Raw genomic sequence first — 26,887 nt, forward strand, 5'->3', positions numbered from 1 at the left:
TGCTTCTTGGTGCTGGGATTTCATTGTTTCCCGTTTGGGGATCTCTGTTGTACCCTTCCGTCTTCATTGTACTGGTGGGCGACCTAGAACTTAAATGTATTCCCGCATTATACTGGTGGGCGACCTAGAACTTAAAAGTATTCCCGCATTATACTGGTGGGCGACCTAGAACTTAAATGTATTCCCGCATTATATTGGTGGGCGACCTAGAACTTAAATGTATTCCCGCATTATACTGGTGGGCGACCTAGAACTTAAATGTATTCCCGCATTATACTGGTGGGCGACCTAGAACTTAAATGTATTCCCGCATTATACTGGTGGGCGACCTAGAACTGAAATGTATTCCCGCATTATACTGGTGGGCGACCTAGAACTTAAATGTATTCCCGCATTATACTGGTGGGCGACCTAGAACTTAAATGTATTCCCGCATTATACTGGTGGGCGACCTAGAACTTAAATGTATTCCCGCATTATACTGGTGGGCGACCTAGAACTTAAATGTATTCCCGCATTATACTGGTGGGCGACCTAGAACTTAAATGTATTCCCGCATTATACTGGTGGGCGACCTAGAACTTAAATGTATTCCCGCATTATACTGGTGGGCGACCTAGAACTTAAATGTATTCCCGCATTATACTGGTGGGCGACCTAGAACTTAAATGTATTCCCGCATTATACTGGTGGGCGACCTAGAACTTAAATGTATTCCCGCATTATACTGGTGGGCGACCTAGAACTTAAATATATTCCCGCATTATACTGGTGGGCGACCTAGAACTGAAATGTATTCCCGCATTATACTGGTGGGCGACCTAGAACTGAAATGTATTCCCGCATTATACTGGTGGGCGACCTAGAACTTAAATGTATTCCCGCATTATACTGGTGGGCGACCTAGAACTTAAAATGTATTCCCGCATTATACTGGTGGGCGACCTAAAACTTAAATGTATTCCCGCATTATACTGGTGGGCGACCTAGAACTTAAAATGTATTCCCGCATTATACTGGTGGGCGACCTAGAACTTAAATGTATTCCCGCATTATACTGGTGGGCGACCTAGAACTTAAATGTATTCCCGCATTATACTGGTGGGCGACCTAGAACTGAAATGTATTCCCGCATTATACTGGTGGGCGACCTAGAACTGAAATGTATTCCCGCATTATACTGGTGGGCGACCTAGAACTTAAATGTATTCCCGCATTATACTGGTGGGCGACCTAGAACTTAAATGTATTCCCGCATTATACTGGTGGGCGACCTAGAACTTAAATGTATTCCCGCATTATACTGGTGGGCGACCTAGAACTTGAAAGTATTGAAATTGTTTCCCCGTTCTTCCGAGAAAATTTTCGACAATCGGCAGAAAATTTTCTGCCCCGGTTTTTGGTAACTTCCATGGCATTGCATCTTGTTGCCGTCATCAATTCTTTGCTCTCCTGCAACAGACAAAAGGATTTAGTCAGTTTTAATCGTGGTGGTAGAGGGTGCCTTTCTGGCGAGCAATTTTTCTCTCTTCCCCTTTTCTTGCTCTTTGTCCCCATAATTGGTTGGCGGGCAAAGTTGCCTGTTGGGGGTCTCTAGCCTGCTGGGGATTGGTTTTCAATTTATCCCCTTTTCTGCTTTCTCTTTAAACACATGATGTGGGAGTCTGCTTCTAACTCCCGAAACCACTCCCTTTTGGAGCTTACTTCTTCCAAAATTTCCGGGCACAATCCCTGCATTGCCTGGGACCGGCCTTTAAGACTGTTTGTATTATCCTGCATTGGATGAATTCCCCTTTGGTTTCTGGTAGTAAGCTTTGAAAAATCCTTTCAAGACACATTTTAGGAAAAGAAATAAAGATATGGAAAAAAGAAAAACTTTCTGAACCAATATTTTGTGGGAGGAGACAATCCAAAGAACTTATCTGGAGGACACAACTGGTCCCCGTGATCATGACGTGCACCATAGATTCCCGACCCAGTCTATTTGTATCAATCGATTTGTCCGACGGTCTGACTTGCTGGGGATGATAAATGGATGTTCATCTTGTTGCGAATGTGGTAGCTTTTGCTGCTCTATCTTGTCGCCTCATAGTGCCCTTCGAGGGGTTTTCACTAATGAGACTCTCTCTTTTCTCTCATCTCCCGGCGCCTTATGGTGCCTGTGAAGGTTTTCACCAATAAGACTCTCTCATTTCATATCCCTCATCTTACATCGCCTCTCGGTGCCTGTGAAGGTTTTCACCGATAAGACTCTCTCATTTTATTTCTTTCGAGGAATCGGGGCGTTGTAGATACGACCCTCTCTTCTGGAGATTCTTTTGACTATCAACTCATTCCCAGTCTTACGATCCTCTTCTTTGCTGGGGATCAGTGTATTATTCTCGGCCTTATTTGCCGGATTTGGCATCTCTCGAACATTGATCGGGAGGTCTTTTGGATGTTGACGTTGGTTTTGGTGTGGGATTGAAGAAAGGCTACAAAAATGAAAACAATTTGAAGGGTGATGTGCTACAACTTTTGGAATCTAACCTTTGTTGGAACTTAAAACATAACCTCTGCCCCAGTTTTCTTGCTTGGGGAATTTATTTTTTACGCTTATGTTGAGTTACGTGCGTTACGCACATTGTGCTATATTGTGCACACTATGTACATTATGCATCCTATATTTGCTATGATGCATACTATGACCGAGCCGTGAGGCGCCTACGTATCCTCTTTGAGGAATCAGGTCAAACGTAGTTCCCACGGTTTTATATTCCTTGATTTTTCTTTTCTTTCTTTTCATTTTCTTTTCCTTTTCTTTTTCTTTTTCTTTTCTTTTCCTTTCTTTTCTTTTCTTTTTCTTTTTCTTTTCTTTTCCTTTCTTTTCTTTTCTTTTTTTTTTTCGTATCTTTCCCATTAGTGATTCCAAAAGAGGGGTATTGAAAGAATTTGCTTAAGGCTCAAAGGGGGAAGCGAGGGTTAAAAGTGTTTGGATAGAAGAAAGAATTGCCTCCGTCATCTCATTATTCAACAAATGCCAAATACAAACAAATAAACCAAAATTGCCATAATTTAAAGAAATTACGCATAATATCTCTTGACTGCATCTGAATTGATAGCCATGTCGACACATCTTCCCTCGACATCTGTCAAACACAAAGCACCATTGGCCAAGACTCTGGTCACGATATAAGGCCCTTGCCAATTTGGGGCGAATTTGCCTTTTGCCTCGACCTGATGTGGGAGGATCTTCTTCAATACCTGCTGCCCTACTTCAAACTTCCTGGGGCGCACCTTTTTATTATACGCTCTTGCCATTCTCTTCTGGTACAGCTGACCATGGCACACTGCTGCCAATCTTTTCTCATCTATCAGGCTCAACTGTTCCAAGCGAGCTTTGATCCATTCATCATCATCAATTCCGGCTTCAGCGACAATTCGGAGGGACGGAATTTCGACCTCCGCTGGTATCACGGCCTCAGTTCCATACACCAACAAATAAGGAGTTGTGCCTATGGAAGTCCGGACGGTAGTGCGGTAACCCAACAAAGCAAAGGGTAATTTCTCGTGCCACTGTCTGGACCCTTCCACCATTTTTCGCAGTATCTTCTTGATATTCTTATTGGCTGCTTCGACTGCTCCATTTGCCTTAGGACGATATGGGGTGGAATTGCGGTGTGTAATCTTGAATTGTTGGCATACCTCTCTCATCAAGCTGCTATTAAGATTCGCACCGTTATCCGTGATGATCACTTTTGGGATCCCAAATCTGCAGATGATATGGGAGTGAACAAAGTCCACCACTGCCTTCTTGGTTACTGATTTGAAGGTTTTAGCCTCAACCCATTTGGTGAAGTAATCAATGGTCACTAGAATGAACCTATGACCGTTGGACGCTGCTGGCTCGATGGGCCCAATGACATCCATGCCCCATGCTACAAACGGCCAGGGTGCTGACATCGTATGTAACTCTGTTGGCGGAGAATGAATCAAATCTCCATGTATCTGGCACTGATGGCATTTCCTTACGAAAGTGATACAGTCGTGTTCCATGGTTAGCCAATAACACCCTGTTCGAAGGATCTTTCTTGCCAATACATATCCGCTCATGTGCGGCCCACAAACTCCGGCATGTACTTCCGCCATAACCGTCGTTGCCTGCCCGGCATCTATGCATCTCAACAATCCCAAATCCGGGGTTCTTTTGTACAATACTCCTCCACTGAGGAAGAAACCATTCGACAAACGCCGAAGGGCTCTTTTTTGGTCCCCAGAGGCATGTTCCGGATATATCCCCATCCTGAGGTATTCCTTGATATCATGAAACCAGGGTTCGCCATCTGCTTCTTCTTCTATGGCATTGCAGTAGGCGTGCTGATCACGGACCTGGATGTGTAGAGGGTCAACATACATTTTGTCAGGGTGGTGCAGCATTGATGCTAAGGTGGCTAAGGCATCCGCAACCTCATTGTGAACTCTCGGGATGTGTTTGAACTTTACCGATCGAAATTGCTTGCTCAGATCATGCAAGCATTGTCGGTATGGTATGAGCTTTAGATCTCGTGTTTCCCATTCACCCTGAATTTGATGTACCAAGAGGTCCGAGTCTCCCAAGACCAAGACGTCTTGGACATCCATGTCAGCAGCCAAGCGCAGACCCAGAATGCAAGCCTCATATTCGGCCATATTGTTGGTGCAATAGAAGCGCAGTTGAGCCGTAACAGGATAATGCCGTCCTGTTTCAGAAATGAGTACTGCTCCTATTCCAACCCCTTTTGCGTTTGCAGCTCCATCGAAGAAAAGCTTCCAACCCGGTTCCTCGGGTAATTCCAACTCATTCGTATGCATCACCTCTTCGTCAGGAAAATACGTTCTTAAGGGCTCGTATTTTTCATCAACGGGATTCTCGGCCAAATGGTCTGCCAGCGCCTGGGCTTTCATGGCCGTCCTCGTCACATAGATGATATCAAACTCTGTGAGCAGAATTTGCCATTTTGCCAACCTTCCCGTGGGCATAGGTTTCTGAAAGATATACTTCAATGGGTCCAAGCGGGATATGAGATAAGTAGTATATGAAGACAGGTAGTGCTTCAACTTTTGAGCTACCCAAGTTAGGGCGCAGCACGTTTTCTCGAGTTGAGTGTACTTGACCTCATGCACTGTGAATTTCTTGCTAAGATAGTAGATGGCCTGCTCCTTCCTCCCTGTGTCATCATGTTGCCCCAGTACACAACCAAATGAATTTTCCAAGACCGTCAGGTAAAGGATTAGGGGTTTCCCGGGCTTAGGCGGGACCAATACGGGTGGATTAGACAGATACCCTTTGATTTGGTCGAAGGCCTCCTGACACTCTGCTGTCCAACCTACCGCAGCATCCTTTTTCAGCAGCCGAAATATGGGTTCACAAGTTGCTGTGAGTTGAGCGATGAACCTGCTGATGTAATTGAGTCTACCCAGCAAACTCATTACCTCTGTTTTGTTCCTTGGCGGTGGCAAATCTCGGATGGATTCAATTTTGGATGGGTCTAACTCAATCCCCCGTCGACTGACGATGAATCCTAGCAACTTTCCTGATGGAACCCCGAATGCGCATTTGGCCGGGTTAAGCTTGATATCATACCTCCGGAGTCTTTGGAAAAATCTCCTTAGGTCTGCCACATGGTCCTCCTGACGCCAAGATTTGATGATCACATCATCGACGTACACCTCTATTTCTTTGTGTATCATGTCATGAAACACAGCAGTCATTGCTCGCATGTACGTTGCCCCAGCGTTCTTTAACCCGAACGGCATTACCCGATAGCAGTAGGTTCCCCATGGCGTAATAAACGCTGTCTTCTCAGCATCCTCTTCGTCCATTAGGATTTGATGATAACCCGCATAGCAATCCACAAAGGATCCGATCTCGCGCCCAGCGCAATTATCGATCAGGATATGAATGTTGGGTAACGGGAAATTGTCCTTGGGACTTGCTTTGTTGAGGTTGCGGTAATCAACGCATACCCTGATTTTTCCATCCTTCTTTGGGACTGGTACCACATTGGCCAACCACTCGGGATACCGAGTGACCCGAATGACCTTCGATTGTAATTGCTTAATCACTTCTTCTTTGATCTTTACACTCATTTCTGTTTTAAATTTCCTTAGTTTTTGCTTGACCGGAGGGTATGCCGGGTCAGTGGGCAATTTGTGAACCACTAAATTGGTGCTCAATCCAGGCATATCATCATATGACCATGCAAAAACATCTTTGAATTCCCTGAGAGTTTCGATCAATTCTGCTTTGACATTCGGCTCAATGTGGATGCTAATTTTGGTCTCTTGGATGTTATCAGCGTCTCCTAGGTTCACAGCCTCAGTGTCATTTAGGTTAGGCTTGGGTTTCTCTTCAAATTGGCACAGTTCTCGGTTTATTTCTTCGAAGGCTTCCCCTTCGTCACATTCGGATTCATTATCACAAACGACCTCTTGCATCATTGAGTCAGATTCAGATTGATTTATTAGACTAGGTCGAAGATCCGCTGTGCATGCCATGTCATTAGGACCAGTAAAAAGAGAACTGTTCAGAAAGAAAAAGAACAAAACAAGAAATTAAAATGGGACAAAAGAAAAGAACTTTATTAAATTTGCAGGATAAAAAGGGTTCACACTTTTACAAAACGAAAGTAAAACTGGGATTACACCCTTGAATAATCCGATCAAACAAACAAACAAACAAAACATTAATCAAAGCCTACTACCAAGACTCCCCTCGGACAGGAAGAGGAGTAACCGTCCAATTGTTGGTCTTGGCCTCAGGCCCCACGAATTGTATCTCTGCTCTGCTGGAACCCTCTCCAGCTTCCACCATACTGACATCCGCGAATAGTCTCTCAAAACTCTGATTTAGGTCTTCACTTATGCCGATCAAAGGTCCTCGAATCTTTGGGATCGCTGACCCCTTGGCACTAGCTTTAACAAAAGACCTTGAGAGGCGTAGCACTGGTTTAGGCAGAGACCAGACCCTCTTCTTCATTTTTTGCGCTTGCTTCCTGTCTGCTGCGGTTGGTTTGAACCCCAACCCGAAAGTTTCCAGATTCTTAGGAAGGGAGACAGGTTGGACTATCCCTTGAAGTTCAACTCCCAGGCCTTTTCCCGGCACAAACCCATTACCCAGCATTTCTGATACCATCATGACTGTTGCGGCAGCCACCCTAGGGTGCGGGATGATTTCTCCTTCAGAAATTTTGTTGGCCGACCCTGTATCGAGAATCTGGTAGACCCAGGGACCCTTGTCATCAGTGGTCTCTATGAAAGGCACAATGGTTCCGCCCATGGTGCATGTTGTATCCTCGCCGTGCAACACGACCTCTTGTCTTTCCCACTCGAACTTCACTGTCTGATGTAGGGTGGAAGGCACCGCTTTAGCTGCATGAATCCAAGGTCGTCCTAACAGCAAGTTGTAAGATACCGTGGCGTCCAACACCTGGAATTCCATGGTAAATAGGACCGGACCAATGGTTAATTCAAGTACAACATCCCCCACAGTGGCGGTTCCGTTTCCGTCAAACCCCCGGACACAGATGCTATTCTCCCGGATTCTTCCACGGTCAATCTTTAACTGGTCCAGGGTGGATAATGGACAAATATTGGCGCTTGAGCCGTTATCCACCAATACTCGAGTTACCACCGAGTCTTCACATTTGACAGCTAGGTATAGAGCTTTGTTATGCTCCGTACCTTCCACCGGCAGGTCATCATCTGAGAATGTTACCCTGTTCACCTCGAAAATCTTGCTGGCGATGGTTTCCAGGTGGTTTACAGAAATCTCACTGGGTACATGGGCCTCGTTCAATATCTTTAACAGGGCCCGACGATGTTCCTCGGAATGGAGGAGTAATGACAATAGTGAGATCTGGGCAGGTGTTTTTCTCAGCTGCTCAACCACAGAATAGTCTTGTACTTTCATCTTCCTCAGGAAGTCTTCAGCCTCTTCTTCTGACACTGGCTTCTTGGTTGCCACTGGGTTGGTTTTTCTTAACTCCACCGGAGCAAAACATCGACCTGATCGAGTCAGCCCTTGCGCTTCACAACTGACTTCTTCCACCTGTTTTCCTTGGTACGTCACCACTGCTTTTTCATATTTCCAGGGCACAGCCCTGCTGTCAAGCATTGGCAGTTGGACCACCGGCTTTATGGTCACCCGTTCTCCACATACCCCTTTCAACATGACTGCCGGTGTGGGCAGGATCCCTGGTATTACCAACTTGCTTGGCTCGGGTTTGCTTGCTATGACGGACGGGCTCTTCCCCCATATTACTACCGGCTTGACGCCTTCTCCCTGCGACTGTACATTTGTTCCTCCACTGGTTAAGACTTCTTTTGGGGCAGCTTGGATCATCATCACTGTTTGTGAGGGTTTTCTTAATTCTCCTCCCTCACACACCAACTCAATCATGTGAGTTTCGTGGTGCGCTGGCAGTGGGTTTTGGTTGATGTTAGGAGCCTCCGGTGTCTGGACCTCGATCTTATTGGTGTCAATAAGATCCTGTATGGCATGCCTTAACTTCCAGCACTTCTCGGTATCGTGCCCGAGCATCCCTGAACAGTATTCACAACTGATTGAACGATCCAAATTCTGAGGCGGGGGATTTGGTTCCCGAGTATGGACAGGACTAACCAAACCCAATTGCCGCAGCTTGTGGAACACAGCGGTGTAGGTTTCTCCCAGTTCGGTGAAGGTTCTTTGCTTCCGCAACCTGTCATTTCTGGCATCTGGATTTCCCCGGAAACCTGCCCCTGAAGGATTTCTATATGCCCTTGGTGGAGGGTAAGTGTTTTGTGGTGGTGCATATATGTTCTGGGGAGCCGGTGCGCGCCATTGTGGGCGAACCGGAGGCTGAGTGTATACCTGGGCTTGGTGTACGGAACAATGTGGTTCTCGAGGTGGATAGAAATTTTGTGGTGGGTTGTATGGGTAGTTTGACCTGTGAGGCCTGGGTTGGTTGTAGTGCGGCCTGCCAGCCCTGGACCAACTGCCTTGCCTCGATCGTGGCAACCTCTTCTTTCTTTCTTCTCAGCGCACCTCCCGTGCCGCTTTGAATAGCCTGGGTTGTGGCCTTAAGTGCCGAATAGTTTAAGATCTTGTCCGACCTCAAACCTTCTTCTATCATGACCCCTATTTTGACCACCTCGTTGAAAGATTTTCCAACCGTTGTCACCAAGTGACCAAAGTAGGTTGGATCCAATGTCTGCAAAAAGTAGTCTACCATCTCTCCCTCTCTCATGGGAGGATCGACCCTAGCTGCTTGTTCTCTCCAGCGGAACCCGAATTCGCGAAAACTTTCCCCGGGTTTCTTCCCAGTTCTCAACAACGTGAGACGGTCAGGGACTATCTCCAGGTTGTACTGGAAATGACCTGTAAAAGCCTGCGCCAGATCATCCCACGTGTACCACCTGCTGAAATCTTGCCTGGTATACCATTCCAGTGCAGATCCACTCAGACTTTGGCCGAAATAAGCTATCAAAAGCTCATCCTTGCCTCCTGCCCCTCTCATTTTGCTACAGAATCCCCGCAAATGTGCCATGGGATCACCGTGCCCTTCATATAAATCAAACTTGGGCATCTTGAACCCAGCCGGGAGTTGGACATCTGGGAAAGGGCACAGATCTTTGTATGCCACGCTGACTTGATTGCCCAGCCCGTGCAAGTTCCTGAAGGATTGCTCCAGGCTTTTGAACTTTCTTAACACTTCATCCTGTTCAGGGGCCTTAACCGGCTTCTCAACCTCTGCCGGTACTTCCAAATGGGGATTGTAAGCCTGTGGTTCCGGTGCGTGGAATGTAGGCTCAGGGGGATAGTATTGTGTATCGTGAGCCTGAAACAATGGCTCACTGGTCGTTCGCTGCAAAGGGGCTGATGCAGGTCCCACAAAAATGGGAATATTGGGTGTTGGGAGAGGTTGATGGGGTGGTGGAGCTTGGGAATCATGAGGGCTTCTTTCTTGATGATAGAGGGGATTTGGGCGGCTTGTGGAAGGGCCAGAGTGAGGGTACTCCGGCACGTGTCCCAGTGTCTCAGGGCTCTTTTGCGTTTTGGCCAGGGCTAGCTGCATTGCATGCATCTCTAGTCCCATCCTTTCAATCTTTTCCATTGCCTCTTTTAGCAACTGGCTCATCGGCCTTTCTTCCTCATTACTATTCTCTGAAGTAGTCATGCTTGTTGCTACCGGTCCTTTGGATCTGGTTTGGTATGAATGTGTTGCCAGAATTCTTTAACAACTAACTGTCTGGTATCAGACAACAACAAACTTTGTTAGTGTTAGAGCTTAACAGATTTGATCGTAACACATAGAGGATGCAATGCACCTAGGCAGTTAACCGTTTCTACATGCTTTGCTTCAAACCACATGCGTCATTCCGGCTTGTTCATTCGTCTCTTTTAAAGTATTTTGCGAAACTCTGCGTTTTATTTTATTTACACTTTCTTTTCTTTATTTATTAAAAGCGGTCGAATCTTATGGGGATTGCCAACGTATCACATCCCCGCGTGAATCAGACCAGGCGTATTTCTGCCTTAAAGTAAAGAAACGCACAATTCTTGTGAAATCATTAAATTCATTCCCAAAATTTTGCTATTACAAATTACTTCAAGCAAGGGATAGCAATAGTACAGACTCCACAGTTCTTAACCCGTTTTGACTAAAAGAAAGGAAAACAACATATGGAAAAACGACAAAGCCAAATAAACATGACTCAACCAAAGATTAATTTTCCAACTTAGGGACCCGCGAGGCATCATTCGGCCTTTCCGCGGCCCTAGGTGTGAGGTCCCTCTGCAGGTTTTTCAGCTCATTCATGATTCGGTGGACGCAACCCATGATGGAAACAAGGAGGGTCTTTCGAGGCTTTTGCTCGCATGCCAGGCATCTCATGTAGATGTAATGCCCGATCTCGTCGATCTTTCCCCGAATGTTGTCCCTTTCCGCGAACAACTGCCTTATCTGTCGGTTCTTTAATCCTAGTGTTTGTGCATTGCTGGCAAGCCGGTCTTGGAACATCTCCATCTGCCTTTCCATTCTGGTCATTGCCTCGTAACATTGCCTTCTGTCGGCTTGGGCATCTCGTGTTTGCTTGAAGATCCTCTCTTGAAGAGAGGCATTCGTTTCCCTTAATGTCCCGATGCTCAGTTCATAATCCCTTATGACTCGTTGCAGGCGCTGCCTCCGAGCTATCGCACCCTTTGCCCACTTGGTTCGCAATTTTGCTGTGCTGTCCCTGGCTTTTTCCAAATCTTCCCGGCATTCCGCAATCTGATCCTTTAACCCTGCTATCAATCTTTTATCTGCCCGGCTTCTCAGCTGGCTATTAGCCTCTTTTTTCATTCTCCGGATCTGAGCTTTGAGGATCTCGCCTTCTCTGATTAACCTGCTCTTTTCTCCCTCGTGGGCGGCAGACTGTAATTGGCACTCAAATCTCATATCCTGAACTTGTTGCTTCAGTTTGCCTGCTTTGACAAGATATTCCTGCTCTTTGGCCAACCAGCCCCACTGTTCTTGTGAAGATTTGGCAAATTCTTGCAGGTGAGGTCTTTTGGTCGGTCTTCCAGATGATGTCTCCCCTTTGTACCAGGCCTGATACCCGGGCGAAACTTCCCCTTTTGCCCGATTCATTACACAAGTATTTGCTTCTAAGTATTGACATTGGCTCCAAATTTGACGAACCCTTGCTTCAGGAAACTGGCCGTCGGGACTGATCTCGATTACCTGGATGCTCAGATCCTCATCTTTCGGCACTATCTGATACCTCCCAAGTTGCCTTAAAACCCGATGTGGCGCGTATGGTTGAATACTTTTAAGTCCCATTAAGAGAAAATGGGGCCTGGCTGCTGGCATGTATATGACTTCGTCGATCGGTAACCACCCTAGCGCCCACTGTATTTGACTAGCGTTGAGGGTATGGAAATATGAGGTCCATGCTGTGACCCCTTCTGGTAGGTAGGTTTCATCAACTCTGGTATAGAACTCCTCTATGCAGGTCTTTCCAGCGGATCCATGGCTCAGAAACTGGGCTCGGTGACATAGGTGTTCGGTCATCCACATTTGCAACAACAAATTGCAACCCTCGAAAAAGCTTCCTCCGGCTTTGCAAGAAGTGAGTGCCCGGAATATATCAGATACTATCATGGGTGCCAACGTACTATCACTCTGTGTGAGCAACGTACTGACGACCCCTGCTATCTTTATGTCAATATTCCCATCTTTTCTTGGGAATACTAGTAGTCCTAGAAAAGTTATCATGAAAGCAATCCGTCTATGTTCTTCCCACTTTTGGCGATTACCTTTGCTGCACAACTGGTTTTCTGGCTTGTCGAATCCTCCTATGTGACCATATCTTTGATATACGAAACTCATGCTGCAAAAACCTTTTGCCAAGTCAGGGTTATGAATTGTTCTGACTATCTTTAAAGAGTCCAGGAACCGGTGTATTGCTACAGCTCTTGGAGCAATCAGATATTTGTGCCTCAAAGGAGTCTCAGTGCTGCCGATATACCCTGCTATTTCTTCTAAAGTTGGGGTAAGTTCAAAATCTGAGAAACGGAAGACATTGTGCGCAGGATCCCAGTGGGGGACTAGTGCCCTTATGATATCTCCTCGTGGCCTGATATCCAACAAACTCGTGAGGCCTTTCAGATACTTCTTGATTTCGTCATGCCCTTCTTTGCCCAAATCATTCCACCAGAGCCGCAATTGGAGGGGGATTTTATTCATGATTGAAAAGGGTTCATTCGGAATCGTGCTCATTCTGCACATTTATTAATAAGATTTTAACAAACGACACTTATCCTGATAAAAACAAAAATATATGCGATTTTTTGTGAATTTTGAATTTTCGTATATATATATAAAAACTTTCTAAAGAAGTCAATAACGGAAAATATTTTGGATTTTTGTTTCGAAAACTGGGAGCCTGAAAGGACTTTTCTAGACCTTTAGCAAGACAAATACTTTTGCCACAAATAAAGATATATATACATTTTGAAGTAAAGCAAAACTTTTGAATTTTCATATATATATATATATATACATATATTTGCAACAAATAATAAAAGTAAAGACAACACAAGACTCTTTTTATTATTATTTTCATAAAAAACCATTTTAAAAACAAGACAAACTCTATATTTCTATTGATATTTTATTTTTTATTTTTATTATTTTTTTTTTGAAAAACAGAACAACGACTTTTTTTTCAAAATTTTGGCAGAGTTTTGACAGTATTTGTTTTTTTTCTTTTTTTCAACAATAAACAATCAATTCCTAACCGTTATTTCACTCTTTTTTTTCACAATATTCCAAATATTCAAACACCGGTCAGCATGCGGGCATGAGACAAATAAATGCACGGACAACAATAGGATGCATCAGAATGGTCTTTTCATATCAGGTTGCTAGTCCTAGACGGACCCAACCCCTGTGTTGAGTCCCCTAAGTCATATGCAACATGATGCAAATAAGCGTTCCTACTAGGGATCCGGCATGAAGTCACGTTATTCTATGTTCAAAACCTGGGTCGGTGTTCTAGACAGTGTACCCGAGCGGACAACTCGAGTTGAGGAAGGAGCTCCTTTCCGGGAACCAAAAGGCCAGCCGGCTTAGAAACTTTCCGAGCCTCTTTTATTTAGGGTACGACACTAACAGAATAGGGAGTCTCAACCAGTAAGCACATCCCCAGAGGTAAGAAGAGAAGGGTTTCGGCACAGTTTATATACAGTTCAAATAATATCAAAGCGGTAAAAGTAGCATTTTGCACATTTAGGCTAAAACAAATAATAATAAAATCAGATAATAAATAAAGCCAAATAATAACAATTATTCTAAGCTCGAATTCTTAACCCTGAACCAGTGGTTCTGGGTTAGATCCCCAGCAGAGTCGCCAGAGCTGTCACACCTCCTTTTTCCGCGCCCGAGGGGCGCAGGGGAGTTTTTTCAATTAAAGGACAATCGAAACGGGGATGGTTTATTAATTTCAGAGTCGCCACTTGGGAGATTTAGGGTGTCCCAAGTCACCAATTTTAATCCCGAATCGAGGAAAATAATGACTCTATATTACAGTCTGCGTACCAGAAATCCGGATAAGGAATTCTGTTAACCCGGGAGAAGGTGTTAGGCATTCCCGAGTTCCGTGGTTCTAGCACGGTCGCTCAACTGTTATATTCGGCTTATTTATCTGATTTTTAATACAATTATGAACCATGTGCAAATTTTATCTTTTACCGCTTTATTATTATAATTATTATTTTTTAGGAATGTGAACATCGCTTAAAACATATCTTTGGATTGTGTCACATGAAATGCACCCACAATACGAAACATATTTTATTTGATGTTTTAGGATTTAGATTTGGGTCGCATGAAATGCGCATCCGAGTTTAAGGAAATTAAATTATTAAAGACGCGCCTAAAGCGACTAGCGTATTTATTTTGGGTAAGACCGTGGAATTTTACTAAACGGTCCATCCCGAAATCCAAATAATTTCTAAAGCAAATATTTACTGAGGGCCCCGCAATTTGTATTTTTTATTTGGCGAGGCTCATCTCGTTCTTTATTTTTTAATGAATTTGCAACGTCATGGACATGCATCTCGAACCACGTTCACAATCAATGTACCCGTGATTAGAAACACATTTCGACTCCGTTGAGAATTGGATTTGGGTCACATAAATGCGCACCCGAGTTTAAGAAGGTAAGATTTATTAAGGCGCGTCCTAAAGAGTCTAACGTATTGTTATTTTAGGAGGGTTGTGAGATTTGCTAAACAACCCGTCCTGGAACCTAAATGCTTCGATAATATACATTTAAACAAGGGCCCCGCATCTGCACGTTGTGTTTATTTTCATCGAGGCTCATCTCGTTCTTATTTTAAAAGGACATCCTATAGCAACTACGTTTCTTATCGCGTTTGTCCTTATCAATTGAAAACAGTAGATAGTCCTAATTAATTATATGCTTGCAAGTTGTTTGTAACAACATTCAGAAACGCCTAAAATCAAAAAACGAGGTTGTCCGAACAAATAATCACGGGCCCAAATCCAGCCCAAGCGTGATCGGCCAGACCTGGGCCACTGCTTGTTCGAAGCAGGCCGGCTTGGCCTGTTTTGGCTTGAACTCGACCTTTGTGAGGTTGAGGCCCTGAATTTGTGTTCCGGATCTTAAAACATGGTTTTAAGAGTCATATATAGCAATTTATTGGAAAGGAAAGAACTTAGTTAGTGTACGAATTTCATGCTTGGCATACATTACAGGCTTATACTACACTTTTGAACTAAATAATGAGATACAAACTACTGCCTTGGGCATACTCTCATCACCAACCTATATGCACATTCTAGCATTCAACTACCATACATTGACATTTATAGGCATGAGACTAACTCTAGCACCCAGAACAAAAATGTAAAACTATTACACATTGCATGAATATTTAATGTAACAATCTATATCTATAAAAAACATTCTTCAGGTCTTTCCTTTACATTCATGCTCAAATTTCCAGCTACATCTGACAGTGTCTTAGGTGTGTACCTGGTATAGAGGAACAGAAGAAGAAAGGAATGATCAGCTGGGCAGTATGCAGTACATACAGCAGCAGCAGACACACAGCAACAACCAACTAAACCAAGTGTTTTCCACAGCCACAGATAACCAACAATATCTCCCAGAATACAAGGACTAGCAGATAGTCGAAACCAAGCCAGCAATCCCAGGAAAGAGTAAGGAAATAACAGCAGTAACTGAGGGTTCAAATGCAGTAAGACTAACAGTTCAACAACCACAAACAACTCAGCCAATGCAAGCAACAGAACTTGGCCAAGACAGCTTTGACCAATATGCACTCTTGTACAACTTTCAGGCAGTGTTTGGTTACAATGTCTATTGGAAACTACCTTGTGTTTACGCTATTGTGATTTGGGACTCACTAGATCTCTCTTCAGACTAAAGTTTTTTTTCTCTCTGAAGACTCAAAAATCCAGCCCTGTTTAAGTTATCAAATGGCCTATTTATAGGCCAAATGAACCAGTACAGCTGAGCTGCCTGCCCTGCCAATTGGCAGAATGCCCATACCCTTTAAGCCCATGCCTAAGCATCTTTGGTGCCAGCCCCTTTGTTCCCTACGCCTGGTCTTTGTTTAATCAAGAGTTATGGGCTCGTTTTATTTATTCATTTTAAGCCTTATACTCTTATGTCTTGCTCCCCATTAGTATTAGTTTAATCTTAATTAGTACCCTACTTGCCAGCTTCATTTAAACTAACATTTTCTGCCTTTCTCAAACCCCAGAATACCCCTGCTTGACCTTGATTATTACTGCCCTGCCTATTGTAGCATCAGGGCATTTTTGAACTGATGAAAGTTCAAATTCAAGACTGCCTGGACTGAACCTTTTCAGTCAGTTTCACAATGCAAACAAACCATTTCAAACAATGCTGGGGCATTCAGTCAATAGCAAGGTTCAATTAGTCATGCGACATTATTAGCTCATTCGACTCATTAGTTATAGAAAACTGATCGACGACATTTATCGAGTCGACTATACTAATCATAACAGGTAATAATCAGTCGTTCAAATAAACAACACATACAGGGACCTAAAGGGCATCAGACAGTTTTTGTTCAATTACTAGGGCTATATGAATTAATTCGCTTGGCGACTACTCTAATCGAACATGTACATCACAGAATACATTCAAATCATACACAGAAAACAATTGACCAAATAAAAGGTCTTTACAGAGATGAAAGAAGTCCGAATGAAAAATAACAAAATAACAAACAGACACAAAGAAATATGCTGACAACTTATTTAGAAATAAAACAAAAGAAAGGAAAACTTACCAAAAATGTTTAAATCAAACAGACCCAAATCTGATTCAACTTCGAACTTCTGAGGCCGAACAAACTTTAATCAGGGTGTTCTCACATGAGAACACCTTGATTAAGGTCTATTAGACCTCAAACCCATGTCCAAACCGGCCGGATTCCCCAGGTGCATGTGTTCTAAAGTCTGGATTTCCAGATCTGATTTTTAGGGAGTTGTGGGTAGATTCGGACCAAACCAAGTTTGGTTTGGTCACGAGGAAGGTCAGGGGAGTGTCTGGTATGAAGATGGGATGGTTTGGCATAGATCCGGGTTCGACTCAAATCTTCAAATGAAGATTCGAGACGAACGAAAGTGATTCGAGGCTCGTGGTTAGTGGATTCGTGTTCAGGACAGTGAGGTGGTCCTAGGGTGTTCAGGAGGCGGTCACCGGCGTTCGTGCCGCCGGCTTTTGGTGGAAGGGAAACTAGGGCGGCGTTAGGGTTTGGGGGTTTCAGGGTTCGGGGAAGGAGATGACTGAAGGGTGGGGTTGGTATAGGGGGTGCGGGGTACGATAGGAGGCTTATATACGGGGAGGCTGATTGGATCTGAGCCGTTAGATCAGATGATCTCAACGGCTTAGATCTGATACTGAGAAATGAGACGGGGTCGTTTGGTAGTTAAACGGGGTCGTTTGGTTTAAGTGAGGGGTTGGGTCAGGCTGGTTATTTGGGTCGGGTTTGAACATGGGTTGCTGAAAGAGGTCCTGAACCGTTGGATCGACTGGGACGGACGGCTCAGATCGATTTGCCTGAAACGACGTCGTTTCAGGAGGTGCCTGGGTAGCCGGTTTTGGACTGGACCTGATCGAATTGGTTTGGGCCTATTTTTGGTTTATTTCCTTGGCCCAAACCGTTTTCTTCATTCTTTTCTCCCTTTCTTTTTTCCTTTTTCTTTTCTTTTCTTCTTTTTTTTTCTAATCTTAAAACTAAAAATAAAATGAAATTCAAACAAACATAATTATCAAAATATTTAAATAGGTTAAATCGCACCCTAGAATATTTTTGTGAATTTTTCTTTTACTGAATGAATTATGGTCTAATTACCAGAACATACACATTTTGTATTTTGTTTAATAATGTAAAAATGGACAAAATGGACAGACCCACACATGACTAGCAGCACACGTTACGGAAAATTGAAAATTGTACAGCGAGGTCCTTTGTTACTATTTCTTTTGGAGTGACTGTCCGTGAAGCAAAAATCACGTGCTTACAGCTGCCCCTCTTTGCACGAAGACACGAAGGGTTTTCGCGCAAAGATAAAGCGAGCGATTTTTGCCCGTCCGAATACTCCGTGTGAAGCATTTTTTGAAAAAGATTTGACCGAACCTTTGCTTCAGAGGTTTCCTACATATCCTGGGCTGAACAGGAATCAGGTCAATGTAGTTCGGGAAATTTTGGTAGCTGGGACTACCATGTGACTGTATTCGAAGCTCGTTTGCCCAGTTCAATACCCATTTCGCTCGTTAAACAATTAACTCATGTTTCGCGTCAAAAACCCAATCGCGACTTGATGAAATTAGACCAAAATTTCCAGATCAGTCCTATAATTCATTATCAAAATTCCGGAAGTCTCAAAATCAAATTTGGATCTCTAGAACTAAAAATAAACCTTTAGATCATTACATGCTTATGCTCAAAACGGTAAAAATCTTCCAAAAACTCTTCCAAAACTTATCTGAGCCTCATGGGATCCCAACAAAGTATACTAACAAGTCCCATAATATGACACAAATTTAGTTGTTCCTTCGAATCACCAAAAACAACGCAAAAATACTAAATTCACCTCGGATTCAAGCCTATGATCTTTGAAACTTCTAACTTTCACATCCGATGCCGAAACACGTCAAAACTAGTCCGAATGATCTCAAATTTTGCAGACAAGTCCAAAATGACATAACGAAGCTACAGCAACTCTCGGAATTCCATTCCGACCCTCGGATCAAAATCTCACTTATCAACCGGAATTCGCCAAAATACTAACTTTGCCAATTCAAGCTTAATTCTACACCGGTCATCACAAAAATATTCCGGACACACTGCTAAGTCCCAAATCACCTAACGAAGCTATCCGAACCATAAAATTCGCATTTCGAGTGCTCTAACACATAAGTCAATATCCAGTTGACTTTTCCAACTTAAGCTTCCTTAAAAGAGACTAAGTGTCTCAAACCTTGCCAAAATCATTCCGGAATGACTTCAAATTTTGCACACAAGTCACAATCAACATTACGGACTTGTGCCATCTTTCGGAACCGCATTCCGACCCCGATATCAAAATTTTCACTTCCGGTCGTATTTTCTCAAAAACCTTCAAATTTCTATATTTAGCCAAATGACTTCAAAATGACCTCCGGACATCCGAATTCACTTCCAATCGCGCTCCCAACTCCAGAATCACCATACGGAGCTATTCCCAGACTTGGAATCCCAAACGGATATCTATAACACTGAAATGCCTTCCAACCCAAATTTATGCAATTCTTCTAAAATACTAACTTCCACAATATACGCCGAAATGCTCACGGGTTATCCAAAACCAAATCCGAACATACGCCCAAGTCCGAAATCATCATACGAACATGCTGGAACTTTCAGATCCCAATTCCGAGGTCGTTTACTCAAAATTCCAATCTTAGCCATTTTCTTCAACTTAAGGTTGCCGCAATGAAAAGTTTCTTTCCAATTTGACTCCGAATTTCCCGAAATTCAACTCTGACCATACGTACAAGTCAATATACCTGAAATGAAACTGTTCATGACTTCCAACTACTGAACGACGCGCTAGAGCTCAAAACGACCGGTCGGGTCGTTACATTCTCCCACACTTAAATAGACGTTCGTCCTCGAACGTTCCAAGAACTGCTCTTAAGTTATCTGAAATCACTGTTTAACACCTCGTGCACCTGCCCGTGCTACCACAACTCATATGGACACATTAGTTTGATCAAATCTGCAGATATCCTCTTTTATCCATACAATAAGCTCAGAACCCAATTCCAACACCTGAAATTCTCTGACAGACCTGTACCCTGTATATAAACATTGTATCAACTACCACACGAGGTACCAGAACACGACTGCGTACCTTTGTTGAATTAGCACCATGTATCGCATAATTCACCATCTAACCACAATGACACTCCATGAACCTTAATAGCCAAAATTCTACGACTCTGATGCTCCCAATGCATATGATGATATACCTGTTCCCTGTATATAAACACTGTATCAACTACCACACGAGGTACCAGAACAAGACTACGTACCTTTGTTGAATTAGCACCATGTATCGCATAATTCACCATCTAACCACAATGACACTCCATGAACCTTAATAGCCAAAATTCTACGACTCTGATGCTCCCAATGCATATGATGATATACTTATACATTCTGTTATAATGCTGACGATACAACCACAACGGAGGAGATGTGCAGAAATTTCTAACCAATTGCAGAGTTAACCAAACATTAATTCTCTCCTTTTTGACTAAAATCATCACCTCATTACTACACAAATACTGGTAACTGCCCTGTAATATACCTCACATAATCCCACTGCAATGGTCCCCGATACCAATAGTCTCGCCTCACCTAGTACGAGTTGCTCAGACAACCAATCACCACAGACAATGACCAACGATCTCACATGATGCAAAAATGCTCCAATAGGCCATAATGCGAACAAGATACATAAGGAAATGATCCAGGAATGGACTGCTCAACTCACACAACTAATATGGACTTTTCCCCAGAGAATAGGAATTTATCAAGTCGTTTCACAGCACATATGGCACAATCACAATATTACATGAGTTGACGAACACGGAACAACATATGATATTCCAACACCCCTCCTTGAGGAGCGCTATACTAAAATGAACACATCTGACTCACATGAAGCCCATAATCCTATTTAAATCCATTCACCCACTTCAGGTCGATTCTGCTCGCACTGAACTAGGCTGATAGCCTTTCCTGGACCCGTAATAAGTCATTTCTTCTCATAACATGAAAGAACTACCACCATAGCCGGGACAACACCCCACAATCCACAACCAAATGAACCGAACGACTTCATATAGATCTTAGATATTCTTCCAACATTTCAACTTTCTTAAGTCCCCAAAATTTGACTAACTCCCAGATTTTTCAAATATTTCGGCAGAGTCTCCCTTGTAATTGGGTCTATCCACCTGTCAGAGTAACATCAAAACAACTCCTAACAGCATGTCCACAACCCAACAAGTACCACAAGTATATCAATAACACTAATCTCCACATTACAAGCCCGATATTATCACAATGATATTTTGACATGAAACGCATCATTTGTATGATCATCACCATATTTCTGGTCTTAATAGTTGTTCATAAATAATTCCACCATTATCAATAAATCTCATATTAACCACCACCTCATTTCAAATTTTCACAATACTGACAACAGAATGTGAGGCATGAAGACCTCATTATTACTTACTCGGATTAATGAGTCACATTTAACGCCACCTGGGAACTCATCTCATAAGCTAAAACTCAATGTTTACAGTACGAAAAATGGCTGAATATGAACATAAAATATACAAGAATTATCAATTCAACCTAACTGGCATGACTCCTTTTTAATATTATCGTACGGATTAAACTTTACAAAGGAAAACTTTAAACTCATAATTATTTACCACAAGGACCTCGTCCTTACATAACCTCCACCGCGGCTTGCAGCCCGGTTTAAATATTTCACATTGTGCCAACTGCAGTTTTCAATTTCCTTTCTTTCTTCTTCTCAATAAATTTCGTAAACATTTTTTTTCATAGCACATAACGAACCCTCATACCGATAGGGCATATAATTCATAAAAAAGTTGGAACCAATTATTCTGAAACACATTAAACTCATTGTAGTGAATAATAAACATTACTTTAACCTTACCCTAAATCCTTCGAGCCCAATTTCTAACATCCAGAATTCTTTTCAAGGCCCGAATCTCACATACACACACTGTATAAGTCCAAACAAACTGTGTCAAGCCATAACAATAACCCTAGATATAATCGCATAACATACTACACAACTCATATACTCGCAACACCATTCTCGATCACCATAACCACTCAAACCAACCAAGTACCAGTAGGAAACCCCACATTTAACAGAACCTCGCTCCAAAACCTTCGTACCCCATCAATAATGAAGAAATATACAGGAACTCACAATACACAACACGTTCCCCATACCTGTAGAAAGTATCTATTTTAAACCATGGTAGAAACCATCAAGAACACTTGGAAATCCATTTTCTCCTAATCAAGCTATCAGAACTAAATTCCTCTAATTCAACCAGGCCACGCAGGTCATCAAACTCAGAAATATTGCCATATTACTACAGCTAGTTCAACAAAAATTCTTCACAAGCTTAGGTAACACAGACCGTAAAATACCTCAATTCCACTACTGAGGTCACCTTCATTCTCGTGACAATCAACTCAAATTTCTCAATTAGAGTCAAACTCAAATCTCAACACACACCCTGTTAGTAGAAAGAAACTCTATACTCAACATTATAAGGAACACACCTACGTAGATTATTCCGCATGAGATAACCCACCTACTTTGCCTCCAATTAACATTTTTGTATACCTTCCACCGTCGTACACATTACACAATCACTTAGTCTTCCTGGGTCTAAACTCATCCTGTAACATGAAATTTACTTCACTCCAAACAGGAGACTTGAAAAGATTCTTCACGCCCATAACTCGGAGATACACCTCTAATCACAATGGAAATCATACACTTAATAGTTCACCTATCATCCAGAAGATCTTCCTCGACACTTCCAAGTCATATAGAAACATCTCGCAGTACTAACAAACCCATCACATTGCTACCCAGCCATCATTCCTACTAATAAGGCAATACCAGACATATAAGTTCAAAACACTTGCTCACACAATCAGCACCTCGGTGCTTAAGCCGTAGGAAAAGATCCGGCCTCAAGTCCTTCAGACTGGCCCAACATCAACTCATAGAGATCACGTCTCGCCCCTCAATCAGGGAATCACAAGCCATCAGGGCACATCTGATACTGAGCGCTCATGCGCGCATGCGAACGCGTCGAAGGAATTTCAAGAGTTACTTTTCAAGCTGAATCAAGAACGCACGATAAGAATTCAAGAATGTGAAGTTTTCCTAAAGGTTCTGCAGCCTCTCGAGGATAAATACAGACGTCTCCGTACCGATCCGCGAGACTCTACTAAACCGGCTCATGACTCGCGAGACCAATTAACCTAGGCTTTGATACCAACTTGTCACGACCCAAAATCCCAACCCGGTCGTGATGGCGCCTATCGTGAGGACAAGGCCAGCCAATCAACAAAACAATACATCTCTTTATAATTACTTAGCAGGAATAAGTCTAAATCATGGGCAATATAATCTAAAATGCGAAATAAACGTGATAGAACAAGGAAAACCCTCCCAACTCAGCCCGAAATCGGGGTGTCACAAGTCATGAGCTACTACAGAGTTTACTAATATTTTACAAAGTCTGGAATTATCATAAATAACAAAGATAAGGGAGAAAACGGGGCTGCGGACGTCAACAGCTACCTCGTTACTCCTAGTCACCGCCTGGTCTGGAAAGAATCAGCGCTCAGGAGCGAACTCAGCTCTGCCTGTATCTGCACACATGGTGCAGGGAGTAATGTGAGTACTCCGACCCAGTGAGTAATAAAAATAAATAACGACTGAAAACATGAAATCTCATAACGGCACAATATAGCGCTATCCCAAGCAGTAAAATCAGTTATACAGTAAAATAGTGAGTATCAGATAATTCTTCTTTTAAAACAGTAAAGACAAATAATTTCCACAGTAAGGATAAATCAAAAGCTTGCCCCTCGGGCTCAATATGTAAATCTCAGTATAGTATCAGCCCCTCGGGCTCACTCCCAACTCACCAGCACACAACATCAGCCCCTCGGGCTCACTCCCAACTCACCACACACAAGCAACGGCCTCTCGGGCCCACTCCCAACTCACCTGGGTACCCTGCGCTCACTGGGGGTGTGTACAGACTCCGGAGGGGCTCCTACAGCCCAAGCGCAATATCAATAGGCCTGAAAGCCTTCACACATCACACACGAGGCCTGAAAGCCTCCTCATATAACACTCGAGGCCTGAAAGCCTCCTCACATCACTCAACATATCCTCACGTATGGCCCTCGGCCTCAATCAGTCCAGAAAATAATCATAAGCCTCTTGGGCATCAGTAAAACAATAGTGCTCAGCTCAACAGCATTATAAATATCATTAAATCTCGAGTTGAGTATAAATGTAGCTGAGTTCACGCTTTATTAAAGTGAAACACAATTCTTAAAAAAACATAATGTAAAATTATAAATAATCAAAACTTCAATTTAAATACTTAAAAGTAGGTACTAGGTACCACCAGTGTTTGGTAAAGCGCACGCGTCATCGCTTAAAGCGCGAAGCGACAGAGTATCGCTTTTCTGTGCCTAAGGCGACGCGAACAGCTGAAGCGCACGCTTTAGAGGAAAAATCGACGAGGCGACGAGGCGAGAGAAGCGACGAATCGATCGCTTTTGTTCAAAAATCGCATCTGGGCCTATTTTTTTTTTAAAAAAGATTGGGTCTGTTTTTAATTTTATACGAAACAAACCCCTAATTGCTGCGCGACATAACAGAACACAATTGCTGCGATTTTCTCTCTTCTTCATTGAAAATTAGGGTTTTGGGACAGAAAGTTTCTGCTTTCTTTTCTCTTTTTCATCGCAGCAGACCAGCACCAGTCCACAGCTCCAGTCGACCAGTATAGGTAAATTTTCTTCTCCTTTCTTCTTCTCATTTTTTTCTTCTTTCTTTCTTTCTTCTTCTCATTTTTTTCGTCACTGACTCGCTGGGGTGGAGTTTTATCTTCTTTCTTCCTTCTTCTTTCTTCTTCTGAGTTTTGTCTTCTCTTTTTTACTTCTTTCTTTCATTATTTATAATTTATATATTTTATATTTTTCAGTTTATTTGATTTTTTAGTGTATATTTCAGTAATTAAAATTAATTATTATATATGTTATATTTTCAGTTTATGTGATTTTTTAAATGTATATTTCAGTTTATATAATTAATTATTATATATATTATATGTATTTTCAGTTTATTGATTATGTTGATTCTAGTAATTTAGTAGCTTTGATTTTGCTTGTCTTATGGTTTGTGGATGATTTGGTGGTACCTAGTACCTACTTTTAAGTACTTAAATTGAAGTTTTTGATTATTTATAATTTTACATTATGTTTTTTTAAGAATTGCGTTTCACTTTAATAAAGCGTGCGCTAAAGCAAAGCGAGCCCTTGTCGCTTTTTTGCGCTTCGCGCTCTCCAAAACACTGGGTACCACCAAATCATCCACAAACCATAGGACAAGCAAAATCACAGCTACTAAATTACTATAATCAACATAATCAATAAACTGAAAATACATATAATATATATAATAATTAATTATATAAACTGAAATATACATTTAAAAAATCACATAAACTAAAAATATAACATATATAATAATTAATTTTAATTACTGAAATATACACTAAAAAATCAAATAAACTGAAAAATATAAAATATATAAATTATAAATAATGAAAGAAAGAAGTAAAAAAGAGAAGACAAAACTCAGAAGAAGAAAGAAGAAGGAAAAAAGAAGACAAAACTCCAGCCCAGCGAGTCAGTAACGAAAAAAATGAGAAGAAGAAAGAAAGAAAGAAGAAAAAAATGAGAAGAAGAAAGGAGAAGACAATTTACGTATATTGGTCGACTGGAGCTGTGGACTGGTGCTGGTCTGCTGCGATGAAAAAGAGAAAAGAAAGCAGAAACTTTCTGTCCCAAAACCCTAATTTTCAATGAAGAAGAGAGAAAATCGCAGCAATTGTGTTCTGTTATGTCGCGCAGCAATTAGGGGTTTGTTTCGTATAAAATTAAAAACAGACCCAATCTTTTTTAAAAAAAAAATAGGCCCAGATGCGATTTTTGAACAAAAGCGATCGATTCGTCGCTTCTCTCGCCTCGTCGCCTCGTCGATTTTTCCTCTAAAGCGTGCGCTTCAGCTGTTCGCGTCGCCTTAGGCACAGAAAAGCGATACTCTGTCGCTTCGCGTCGCTTCGCGCTTTAAGCGATGAAGCGTGCGCTTTTCCAAACACTGCTTGAGAGCAGCGAAGTTAAAAGAGAATTATCCCTAAATGCACGAAATTGATTAGGAACAGAAATGAAACTAAGCAATAACTAGAAAAACAGAGAAAACAAGAACAGTATTAATACAAAGAAAACAAGACAAAATTTACCTGTCTAGTAGAACTCAGAAAAGGAAGATCTTTAGGTGAGTCAGTACACAGTAGAGAGAGAGAAATCAACTGCAGATTAGAAGTGAAGCAGATACAAATGAATTGCAAAGTTATCTAAAGTGCATAATCTTGTATTGACCATGAAACATTCCAAAAGAACTCAGAAGCATGAAGGTGAATTACCACTTAGGAATTACAACTAGACTACAACAACAATAACTAGACTGCGCTTAAACAAATTTCCTGAATGAAAGAGAAAAATAGCAACAGATCTGATTTCCTCTTGTTTTGACCAGAACTAAGAGTTGGCTAAATTATCCAAATAACATTTTGAGTAAGAAGTGGTTCACCCAAGAACTTGACTCAACCAAATCTCCTTCTCTAATCAACTGAAAAAACATTTTCGAGGATTTCTTCAACAAGTACTAAAATCTTAGGAAAGTTAAAAAAGGACGATGAAATTCATATAGCTGAGTCCAACTTATTGCTTGAGATTGAGATTGAAACGCAGTAATTATCCGCAAAAAAATAAAAAAGATTTGGGATTTGAACATACCTGAAAAATGAGATTCACACTTTGATTTGAGGGATTTTGACAAATGAGATTCACATTTTGGTCAAACCAACTGAAACAAACAAAGCCATA

This window comes from Nicotiana sylvestris, chromosome 1, assembly GCF_000393655.2.
Source record: "Nicotiana sylvestris chromosome 1, ASM39365v2, whole genome shotgun sequence".
NCBI classification, from domain to species: domain Eukaryota; kingdom Viridiplantae; phylum Streptophyta; class Magnoliopsida; order Solanales; family Solanaceae; genus Nicotiana; species Nicotiana sylvestris.